The sequence below is a fragment of the Micropterus dolomieu genome, linkage group LG03 (genome assembly GCF_021292245.1).
Source record: "Micropterus dolomieu isolate WLL.071019.BEF.003 ecotype Adirondacks linkage group LG03, ASM2129224v1, whole genome shotgun sequence".
In the NCBI taxonomy this organism is placed as follows: Eukaryota; Metazoa; Chordata; class Actinopteri; order Centrarchiformes; family Centrarchidae; genus Micropterus; species Micropterus dolomieu.
This window is the reverse complement of record NC_060152.1, coordinates 10410604-10423519: the sequence shown is the minus strand read 5'-3', so window position 1 is coordinate 10423519 and position 12916 is coordinate 10410604.

Genomic DNA, 12916 nt, shown 5'->3' with positions numbered 1-12916 from the left:
TCCCACAAAAGCCTGGTACAATATATGGGCAGTTTACAAATGTGTGGGGTTGATGCAATATTAGATATAGCATCAAAATCTACTGATATGATATGAGTAACAGTAACATGAAGTATTGTTTCATTACATTTGTGTTACTTTAATTGTTCAACAATGTCATGTGAGTTTCTTAAACAATGTCAAACTGGTGGCATCAGTCCTTTAAAAACCTGCTATCCCACTAACATAATTTCCCTGGTTTGAGTTTCAGTGGAGGGTTTTAGTGGCTCATGATCTGTATCAGAAGCTTTTCCATCCTGCCAAGAATAGATTTCTGGGAAGAATTTAAAGATAATACTGCTATTATTGGATTACCTACTCTATAAAAAATAATCTCTTTTATATGATGTGTCTATTCAATTATTTTCCACGAATTGTACTTGCATGTTACCAGGTTTTTTGTTTTTTTTTGTATACATCAGGAAGGGTCAGGGCATGTGTCAGTTGGGAGTCACACACGGCGTGATTCTAGGATATCTTGGCCTCTTTTCAATATCAGTATGTTCCACATTCATAGCAGTCCAGAGTTCATGTACTTGCTGTGTGTTGATTTTCCTTTCCCTGGAATGTGCTACATAAAATTGCTATTATTGTTATGTCTGCAGTACACTGTAGCCAAAAGTGTCAAAGTCCTCCTGGGAACAAAGTTGTTATTTATGTAATCATCCTGATTACATAAATAGTTTATATGCATGCATCGAACCTAACATGGATAATATAATTTTTAATTATATCATCCATGTCATCTATAATTTCTACCTAGACACACCTAATGACTCTCTACAAAAACAACATACTTTGGGATTTCTGGACTGAAAGTGAAGACCTCTCTTAATAATCCCCATAAATCTTATCGTAGACCAGGCAACATTTACAAGGTGATAATATTCTTAAAAGCTGCAACTAACTTCGATTTCTAAACTGGATTTATAGAAGCTTAATTTGAGATTAATGTGGCATTACAGTTATATGTGCAATCACTGGTCTGCATGGGGGTGGGTGCCCTTTTCAAATAAGAAATATAATCATTTTTCTCCTCACACTGCCTCTGTCTCATGGTTAGAGAAGGAAATGAAGATGCAATATACTGTATACAATGCTTTTGAGCACTATGAAGCTATGACCAACAACTGAATATGATCCTCCTTGCCACAGTTTGGTTAGGGTTAGTTTTTTCTTCCCAACTCCATTCAACTCTTTTCACATAGATACTCTAGTAAGGTGCAACATCAACTGTGTTCCTCTTTTTTGGTACTATAATAATTTTTTTTAATATGATTTTATATATTTATCATTTAGAATATACACCAGTTACTGTAAATTTGACAACTGATCCAGTAGCACAAACTATATAGATGTCGAGGAAATACACTCACTAGTCACTTTTACATAAACCTTGCTAGTATTGGGTTGGACCCCCTTTTGCCTTCAGAACTGCCTTCATTCTCTGTGGCATACTTTCAACAAGATGTTGGAAACATTCCTCAGAGACTTTGGTCCATATTGACATGATAGCGTCACGCAGTTGCTGCAGATTTGTCGGCTGCACCACATCCCAAAGATGCTCTATTGCATTGAGATCTGACTGTGGAGGCTATTGGAGGATGTTAAACTCACTGTCATGTTCAAGAAACCAGTTTGAGATGATTTGAGCTTTGTGACATGGTGCATTATTCTGCTGAAGTAGCCATCAAAACATGGGTACACTGTGGTCATAAAGGGATAGACATGGTCAGCAGCAATACTCAGGTAGGCTGTCGCGTCTAAACAATGCTTAAACGGTACTAAGGGGCCCAAAGTGTGCCAAGAAAATATCCCCCACACCATTACACCACCAGCAACCTGAACGTCTCAGGTTACATATGTAACCCTTGTTCCCCGAGAAGGGGAACGAGACACTGCGTCGGTGACGACACTATGGGAACGCCTCTGGGCGTGGCAGGGCTGACATCATGAATGAAACTACTCCAATCGTATTGCCGTTGCTAGAACGGTAGCATGGGACGGCGTAACTGGACGCGTATATAAGCACGCCGGCAAACCGGACACATTAGCTCTTTGCTATGAAGCAAGGTACTCCAGGCGGGGTGAGGTGTGGCGGACCAACGCAGTGTCTCGTTCCCCTTCTCGAGGAACAAGGGTTTCATACGTAACCCGAGACGTTCCCCTTCGAGAGAACTCGAACTGCGTCGGTGACGACACTATGGGAACGAGAATACCCACTATGCCACGCCGAAGCCTCCGCCTGCCCCCCAGCCTGCAGTAACCTGTAGGCACAACTAAGAGGAGAGCGCACGGGTGCCAGGTGCAGAAGGAAGGTCCAGACTGTAAAACCAGATGAAAGTGTGAGGAGTGGCCCAGCCAGCTGCCTCACACAAATCCTCAGCCGACTCCAGGGGTTCGAAGGGGGGCTCAGCCAGCGCTTCGAGAACCACTGCCAGGTCCCAAGTGGGAACCCTGGAACGAGTCACGGGTCTCATCCTCCGGGCTCCACGGAGGAAGCACACGACCAGTGGAAGCCTCCCCAGAGGCCCATCCCTCAGAGGGGCATGGAACGCTGCCATGGCAGCCACATACATCTTGAGTGTGGATGGGGAAAGGCCAGCAGAGAAACCATAGTCAGCGGGCAGGTAACTGGGTCCACCACCCGTTCTCTACACCAGGTGGCAGAGGGACCTGCCATGGTGGGCCCTCCAGGAGCGATATTATGTCCGAGAACCACAATCGGGCCGGCGTGCAGGCGACAGGTGGGCCCGCGTCGTCGTCGAGTCCCACACCACCCCTAGGAACGTAGTCCGTTGGGCGGGCGTCGGCACGCTCTTCTTCACGTTAAGCCACAGCCCCAAACGCTGAAGGTGGGCGAGGACGACGTCTCGATGCCAAACCGCTAACCCCCGAGACTGAGCCAAAATGAGCCAGTCGTCGATGTACTTCAGTATGCGGACGCCTTGGAGCCTCATCGGGGCCAGAGCTGCATCCATGTATTTGGTGAACGTGCGAGGGGAGAGTGCTAGGCCGAATGGAAGAACCTGATACTGGTAAGCCGTGCCCCCGAAGGCGAACCTTAGGAACTTCCTGTGAGAGGGACGGATGGAGATGTGGAAATATGCGTCTCGCAGATCTATCGTGACAAACCAATCCTCGGATTGGATGTGGCTGACGATGGCGGGGATGGTGAGCATCTTGAACCTGAATCTCCTCAGAGATTGGTTCAGAGACGCAATCCTCCGTCCTTTTTGGGAACTATGAAGTACCGGCTGTAGAACCCGGACTCCCTGACTGGCGGGGAAATAAGTTCTATGGCCACTTTCTACAGCAGAGAGCAAACTTCTTGTCCCAACACCTGGCTGTGCTCCGAGTGCACCGCATTCCAGACCACCCCCGTTGAATCTGGGGGGGCGGACACGGAACTGCAGCCTGTAGCCATCCACTACGGTGCGCAGGACCCACGGGAAAATGTTTGCAAGGCCGCCACGCGCCTGCGAAATCCGCCAAGGGAACCAGGGGGGCGGCTCAGGACCTCTTCCCCCGACCCCGGCGAGACTGAACAACGGTCCTCAGATCCGTTGTCTCGGGGGGCTGTGGGCGAGAGCGCCGCCTCGAGTCGTGGGTGTGCTGAGGGGGACCACGAGAAGCCACACTCTGCCTCTGGCTCTGGCGTTAGGAGCTGGACGACGTCGCCATCCTGGACCCAGACCGGCGCGGGAGATACTGCTGGAAAGCCTCCCCTTGCGTCCTGGCATGCTGAAACCTGCTGACGACGGTATCCACCGCCTCGCCAGACAGGCCAGAGGTCGCGACCGGTGCGTTGAGCAGGAAGGTCTTCTCCCTCTCCTGGATGCCCGACAGGTTGAGCCACAGGTGCCGCTCCGTGGCCACCAGCGCCAACATGGAGCGGCCAATGGCGTGGGCCATCTCCTTTGTGACTCGGAGTGACAAATCTGTAGCTCTGTGGAGCTCAGCGATATCTTCCTAAGAGGGGCCCCCTCCCGAGTCCATGTCCTTCAGCAGGTCGGCCTGGCGACATGGCTTGGTAGGCAGCACCGGCTCTTTAAGGGACGATGCAAGACCGGGCGAGAGATAGCTTGCCAAAGCAGTGTAGTAGTGCCGAGAAGGGCTTGCCCCAGGATTTGCGCAACTCGTCATGCAAATCCGGGAAAAAAGGCAGAGACCAACGCGGAGGCGGCGCGCGGCGCTGCAGGAAGCGCTCATCCACCTTACTGGCAGCCTGTGTGTCCGGCACAGCCTGCGGCCAATCGAGCTGGAGCTTGCCCACTGCCCGGGTCACCACCTCCAAGAGCTCGTCATAGCTGGGCGCTGACTGATGACATTGATCCGGCTCCCGGAAGTCTTCCTCCTCCATAATGCTGAGCACATCCAGCTCCTCAGAACCGGACAGCCGCAGCCTCTCCGGGCTCACACCTCGAGCGGGAGAAGCTGAAAAACGGGCTCCCGAACGGGGAAGAGGGGAGGCGGAGCCAGCAGACGAGGAACGGGAAAAAGCCTCGGATGACCGAAGCCACCACGCCGCTTCAGCGACTGCTGGGCCCGAGCCACGGGGAAAGCGCATCCGGCCGTCTTCGGAAAGAGAGCCACACGGGACCTCAGCACCCTCAGGGGAGGGGCAGGGCCTCGCAATGGCCGCAAGCAGCCCCCTCGAGAGCTGCCTGGGCACGCAGCATCCCCAGACAGGAAACACACAGGGCATGAGTGTCCCCAGCCGTGATTTAGCGCGGGTATGGAAAAACATACTGCATGAAATGCTCACCAGCCATCTCCATCCAGGTAAGAAAACTTCATCTTGTGGTTGCTTTTTTTGTGAGTAGTCTCGAACATGCCAGAGTGCCTGCTGAATAGAAAAAAGCTAATGTGTCCGGTGTGCCGGCGTGCTTATATACGCGTCCAGTTACGCCGTCACACGCCACCGTTCTAGCAACGCCAATAGGATTGGAGTAGTTTCATTCATGACTTCAGCCCTGCCACGCCCAGAGGCGTTCCTATAGTGTCGTCACCGACGCAGTTCGAGTTCCCTCGAAGGGGAACTGTTGATACAAGGAAGGATGTATCCATACTTTCATGTTGTTTGTTGTAGTCTGAATGTCGCAACTAAAATCGAGACTTATCAGACCAGGCAACATTTATCCAGTCTTCTATTGTCCAATCTTGGTGAGCCTGTGCAAATTGTAGCCTCACTTTCCTGTTCTTAGCTGACAGGAGTGGCACCTGGTGTGGTCTTCTCTTGCTGTAGCCCATCTGCTTCAAGGTTCGACATGTTGTGCATTCAGAGATGGTATTCTGCATACCTTATTTGTAACGAGTGGTTATTTGAGTTACTGTTGCCTTTCTGTCACCTCGAACTAGTCTGCCCATTCTAGCAACTGAACAGGTGTACCTAATAAAGTGGCCAGTTAGTGTATATCTCTTCATTTATCTCCCTGGCTGTCCAGGCACAATTCGTCTAACCACAGCTTTGTATATTTGCATTGGAAATTCACCTGTCTGCACATGCCACTGAAACATCCTGGGATGTGCCTTTTGAAGTGCTCATTTGATTATTTCAGAATATGACTACCAGGAAATCGACAAAGTAAAATACACAACATTGCTAATGTGGGCAAGGTGGAGATCAGAAGTCAGATTAGGCAGGAAGTGTATTGTATTATGTCACTGAGTCTCTCACTGTGCTTAGTTTGAACAAGCCATGAATCTAAAATCCAATAACCAAGCAATGCTCTACAGCAAATGAGACTGACATGCAGCTTGCATTTGTCTGGGGTTGTTTGTTTTAAACAATCCCATTCAGTATAAGATATCAAATACATGTAAATCTGTTAATCATTTTGTAATCATATCAGAGAAACTGACATAAATTATGACATCTCCTTAGTTACACCTACACCAAAAACTATTGCGTGCTAGTTTATAACCTTGACACTGTCTCTGCTGAAAGTCAGTCCTGGTATGGCCCTGCTTTAGCACCTACAGTTTTCCCAGTGGCCCCTTCCCATCCATCTGTATCGCCTGTTAACCCTGCATCATATCGCCACTGTACAGACACCAGGCAGGTTATTTTGGGCAATCCCTCTGACACCACTTTCTCCCTCTGTGCTGGGATAAAAGAGTTTATACTCCCCCTACTTTATATCCTCCCCACCTGTTGGAGCTGTCTGTCTCCTTGCTGACATGCCTGAACACACAGACCTTCAACAGTACTTCTAATTACTGCACCTAAAATCCCTAAGGGGTGATGGACTGTGGAGGATCATGAGCCACATGTTAGGGCTGACTTTATAGAAACTGCTGCACATATGAAGGATGTTTTGCTGTATTGACATTTTGTTTGTTACTTAACTTCACTGAAATAACCTGTCCAATATTCATATCCAACTGTGTGATCATGGAAGATAGTTGTTTTGCACATAAATAAGTTGATTTCACAGGATGTTTAGCTGCATTGGAGCTTTTTTAAAACATATTAACCAAAGTAAATCTTCAAATACTAATATTATATTGTATAGAGATGTAGTAAAAATGGTTTTAGGCAAACAAAGACATATTGCCAGAAGCGAATAAATGGTTGTTAAGCCATTCCTTGCCAGACCTTTTGCTTAACATTACTTTCATATAGTCCATGTGGTTGTGGTTACCTCTTGTTTTTCTTAATAATGCTGTTGCTGGCTGATCATAGTGTAATCCATCTTTCGTGGCACTGTGGTGGCAATTTCAGGAATTAATTACTTCAAAATAAAGGTTTGACTGTTCCAAAGACAAAAACTCGTTTTGTCTGTCACAAAAGCCATATTCAAATAATCAAATCCGTTCCAGTCCATCTTGGTAAAACATCACTGCTTGTGAAAGCACATGGCTAGAATCAGTATGACTCAACACTGTGAGTCTGTGTCAAATGTCATATTGGTTCCAAGTTCAGTGTCAATGTACTTTATACAATATACAACCCTGGCAAATTCTCCTTGTTCCACCTACAAACCACTGAAATTAAATCTCTGGTTATTTTTACTGATTTTCCCTGGTCCACTGAGATCAATTTTAAAAGAAAAATTCTTTCTTTCAATTTGATGATTTGAGGAAATAATACTTACCAGTGTTTCTGGCAATCAAAAGCCAATTGCATAAGCTATGGTTCTTTTGTTCAGTTTTGACAGTGGCGGGAAAAGTATTTAGATCCTTTGCTAAAATAGTAAAGTAAAAGTGCCAATACAACAATATCCTACTTAGGTAAACATACAGTGTGTTACCAGCAAAAAGTACTTGTCCTTCACATAAATGGGTCCTGTAACTTATATTATCATATATTACATCATTAGATTGTTACTACTGATGACTCGCATAATGTTTTAAGGTTGGAGCTGGTCGAGGTGGAGCTAATGATAACTACTTTGTATACTGTTAGGTAGTTTGATGCATTGTATTTACACATAAATTTTTTTAATGTAAAATCTTAATTTGAAATGTTACTAGTAACTATACAGTAGCTGACACTTTTATGTAGTGCAGTAGAAGTACAAATGAGCATAAAATGGAAATACTCGAGTAAAGTACAACTACCTCAAAATTGTACTTAAGTACAATACTTGAGTAAAATTACTCTTACATTGCACCACTATTTTAGACTAACCAGATCTTCCATTGGCAACCTGTTGAATATAATAATGTGATACACATTCATTGAATATAAGGTTGTTTTTCAACAGCTGTCAATCCTTCAACACTTGTATCACTGTCAAACACAGCTAGTGTTTACGATCATTATATTTTGGGGTTTAATGTCCAGTTCGTTTTAGTACATCCATTAAGATCCAGCTTTCCCACCCTATAAATGATCATATTTGGCCAGAAAGTGAAAAGAGACTCGCTATGTCACCACCATCTGCACTGTCCTTTACCGTCACCACAAACGTCAGGTTATCCGACACCTCTACACAAGATGGGATGTCTCTCTTGCCTTCTTTGTTGTCAACACAGCCAACCCAACTGAGTCTGAGAAGATGAACACGTAAGCAAGACAGCTGCCCGTGCCTCCAGAGGGTTCCATGACCCCAGTCCAGGGCCTATTATCACCTTCTAGAGGTTTCTGTGGGGCTTGAATCCCACCCGTACCCATCAGACCCCATGTCAGCAATAGGAGAGAAAGGTGGAAACTCAAGATGGAGCTGCTTTCTCAAAAGGGTTTAATAGAAACTCTGATTATGAGCAAGACCCTGATGTGATTAGTAGACAAGTGAAGGGGAGCCAAAAAGTCAAACATGGTGCACAGCTTTACAAGTGTGCAGTTGTTTGAAACTAAATAGCGAGGACAGTTTGTAACAATTCCCTGTGGCCAACATATGTTTTAAAAAATGTCCAGATTGGCGTAACATTTCCGGTGCTTGTTACTAAGACTTATATGATAAACCTATTTGCTGTAATAACTGTTTTACAAAAGGATGTGGACACTAATAAGTAAATAAAAAAAGCATTGTAGTTTAGGGACAAAATATCAGACACACCTTACAATCAAATCTAAGAATTACCATAAATCATCACCTCTCTGGCTCAAAACAATCCATCATTATGACCATATGATCACAAAGGTTCTGTTTATTTCAGGACTGTTTCATTGGGTGCATTACAGTGTGCACATGTTTTAATTTTTCCTACCCTGTTTAAATGTTCTATCATCTTTCTATAGAGCATTGACTGTGAAAGTAATGGCTAATTATTTGTACTTTTTTTTTTGGTAGTGACCATCCCTCCTGTTCCGATACTACTATAATTATAGTTATGACTTTAAAAGTTGCCACAGGGAGAGCAATGAGCCCAGTTAAAATGTCTGTTTCTTATGTTGTTTACTTTATTATAAAAGTAGGTCTATCTAAAGTAAAGAACCATCTGATCCTGCAAGTCATTAGCCAATTTTGTTTTGTTTTCCCTCCAGAAAAGTTTTATCATTTGGGTGCATGAGAAATTTTCTGTGGGCAAGCCTCTAAATTCCTGTTTAACATTGTCAAATTAGAATGGAGACTTTTTGTATATCACAATTTACTTAATTTCATTTATCTATAGGTCATTTATCATCGCTCATCACTAGATTGTACTTACAAAGACCACACTTATTCTTATACTATAAAATTTAAGATATAGAAGGAGAATAAAATATACTATGGGCTTTGAAAGAGCTGAAATACAGTAGCATTTAATGTTATTAACCTAGATGGAAAACCAAGTCAAGTTAGCAATTATGCTTCGGTTTTATATTATGAGGTCATAATCAAGCTACTAGATCTCAAATAAACACCAGATTATGAAAAAAATATGTTTTGGAACAAAGAGGGCCAGTGTGTTTCAAAGATACTTCTTGCATTGAAAGCACATGTCAGGTACAGAACCCAAAGGAAAAAACAGCCACTCTTACTGGGATTTATTTTGCACACAAATGTTTTCACCACACTAAAGTACTTGCTGTTTGTACCTTAAGCATCATGACTACAGTCATTGTGAATTATTAAACATATGCAATTACCATATCAACAGAGATGAGCTGAAGAAAGTTGGGATTTTTTCAACTTGAAATCACTCATTCAAGCTCCCTATCAAAGAATATTGAAAACCACATTGTAAGACAACTTCTAAACATGTTGTGCATACCCATATTTCAGTTTCAGTAACTTAATATACAGCATAGAGCTCAGTAACTATTTTCTCTGGGTTTCAAGAGATAGTTGCTTTGGTTTCTGGAACCGAACGTCTTCTGGCCTCGAGTCAGATCCCACCAGAACATTCTCTCCTGTGTCCTCGCTGTCTCTTGCCTAGATTCCCACTGTCTCAACACAGAATAAAAAAACACCAAAACACAAATGGACTGCTCTCACTCCTTTCTCTAGTGATTAGTTTCCCCAGCTTCAACTAAGATTTGTTCTTAAGTCCCTACTTAGAGCCCATGCCAGCAGGCTAGACCTAAATAGAATACCCATATGATGCAGCACAGCAGTCTCATAAAAGAGGAACTTTCCCTGTGCATGTTGCTCACACACGCAGCCCAGCAGCTGGGTCAGTTGGAGTTACAGCTAAGAGTCAGTCTGCGTCAGGTGGGGGATTGTTGGTGGGGGGGCTCAAGGTTTCCATGTATGAGGTTCTGATGAATCAGTACGTGGGGGACATAGAAAATGTTGTACTTAAAGAGCAGGCCAAATACATGACCTGTATGAACTGCCAAGCAGTGTTAGAGCAAGTGGAGTGAGTGGTGGTATTTTTCTATCTAGTGCAATTAGATTTGTGATTGCTTCATTTGTAACTCAACTCAGCAGGTAAATGGTCTGTACTTGTATAGTTCCTTTCTAGTCTTCTGACTATTCAAAGCATTTTTACACTTCGATACATTCAACGATTCACACGCATTCATACATTGATGGCAGAGGCTAAGGTGCCAACTGCTCGTCAGAAACAGAAATTAACATTCACACACCGAAGGCACAACCACACTGTGACATGCAGACTGGATGAGCCGGGGGATGAAGGGACAGCAGGTAGTAAGGCCGTAGAAACAGCCAGTGATGGCTACTAAATAACCCGACAGTGAACTAAGATGGGGTCTAAGGCCACACGACACCTCTTGTGGCATGTCCCCAAATACTTCCCTAACTAAGCTACTGGATACTGTTTGTCGATTGCCCTCTGCTGCTTTACAGCTTCTCAGGTAAGATATTCTATCAGCCTACTAAGGGATAGCGCAGTGAGCCTGGCTGTTTCGAGTTGCTTATTATGCTCTAGGTGTGGGTGACTATGGCAACACGTTGGCAAGTCTGTGAACATTTAGCCCGAGAGATACTATAAAGCAGATGTTGTGGTGTGATTCAGCCTTTGTAGCAGCTGACACATGAAATTTCCATCCACGCTGTGCTGAGACAAGACATTCTGCAGTGCATCACACTTTGACTGGTAGTTCCAGATGATCTTAATCAAAGTAACAATCTCAAAGATTTTCATTTAAATAGATGTCTAAGTCACTATCTTGCTTAATGTTGGCCCACTGATGAAAGTATTGTAATATTTATATATTTTCAGTATTACAAACTGTGTGTTTGTGGTGACAGATCTGGAAAAAATGCTGTATGAAGTTGCTGCTAATCCACACTGAACATTTCCTATTGCTGCGAGTTCACATTAAAAGCATTTAACTGGCGAAACACCTGTTGACTTTTATTATGAAGTAGTCACAGGAAATGCAATGTGTCGTTCAGTGAGCTTAGCACTTACTGCTATCATTCATGAAAAGACTGACTTGTTGATTTAAAACAACAATAGTTGCTTTGCTGCTTCCAGAATTCTGTGACCTGTAGGATTAAACTGCATTTTCTGTTAGCACCAGTAACTACATGTGTCAACCAGGACTGAAAACTCAAGGATTACAACTTCAAGATAAAAGTGAAAGTGTCCTCTAATAATTGGTGAACTCTTTCTGCATTAGCCTTATCATTCAGTTGCTTTCTATACCTCTGGCAACATACAAGGCACAGATCTGTGAATGAGGTATAATAGCAGAGTTCTTCAGCTGGCAAGGTAACAGTTCTTGGTTAAGTGTACATTGTGCAGCCCTCCCCGCCACACGCATTTGTTTGTGTATGTGAAATGCACATGGGAGTTTCAAGTATGGTGCAAAAAAAAAAACCAACACTTTATCTTCCATCACAGCTGCACTTTCTAAAACCCAAAGGAGGCATCCCCAAAGGAAGCTAGCCACCCAGAGGATGGTCTTTATGATGGAGAGCAGCTGAGGCTGCCACTCTCCACCGAGTAATCCGGGGCTTGGCTCAGTCCCGTGGAGGGCAGTTTGTGATCTGCTACATCAATAAAAAACATTACAAGCTCACCTCTCCCCAGCTACAGTCAACATAGTTGTTTGTGCGAGAAGTGAGAAGACGAAGAGCTGACCTGCTTTCACACTCATGCACACCCTATTTTGCTTTTTTTTTGACAAAGATGCTAACACAGGTGCACTCTCGTGCTGCGCACCATCTATCTGTGGTCTTCCATGGATAAAATTAGTGAATGTGAAAATCCACCCAACCTTTTGGTGTTCTGTCTTCCGGAGCTGTCACTCACTATTACAGGCTGTCATCGGTTTCACTTACAGTTAGCGGTCCAAAGGATCACTGGTAACCTGAGACCATAATCAGGAGAGAGGCAGCATTGAAAGAGGCTACAGATTTCATCATAAAACGTGCATATGACATCCTGATACCTGAGAGGCTGCTCAACTTTTTCCCTTTACCTTATTTTCCCCATGTGGTAGGTCTTATACAATCAGATGGTTCAAATAAAGTTCAAATAAGCACATCGCAGGCTTATTATATCAATTCAGCTTGGTAGTTCATTTTCACTTAAGGCCATTTCTAGCGCTAGGATATTGTTTTTACAACTGTGAAACATATATGGGGTAGTTGACATCATATAAATTATATATATTTGTTGATCTTTTCCTCCTGGCATTTATGGGGCTGCATTTTTAAAGGTCATCTCTTTAGCTGTAACTTAATCACAGTAATGAATGGATGGGATATTTTATGTCCTAGAGGTAGAGGCTGTGGGTGTTTTGCCAGACTCTTGAGGTCACTTTTGCAACTGAGTAACATAGTGAGTCAGGACACCACAGTTCAAATCCATAGAGTTGAATCACTACTGCCTTCCAAGTGTCCAGAGATAAACACATCCAACCGCAAATATGGACTCATTTTATGAAAAATACATTTTCAGACAAGGTACAAAATAAATGTGAAATGTTTTATTACCATTGATATCATTTTGATTATTAATGAGCACAAGTTATTACAGTCCCCCAGTATCTTGGGTTTTTGATCCATTTATGAAGTAATACATCTAC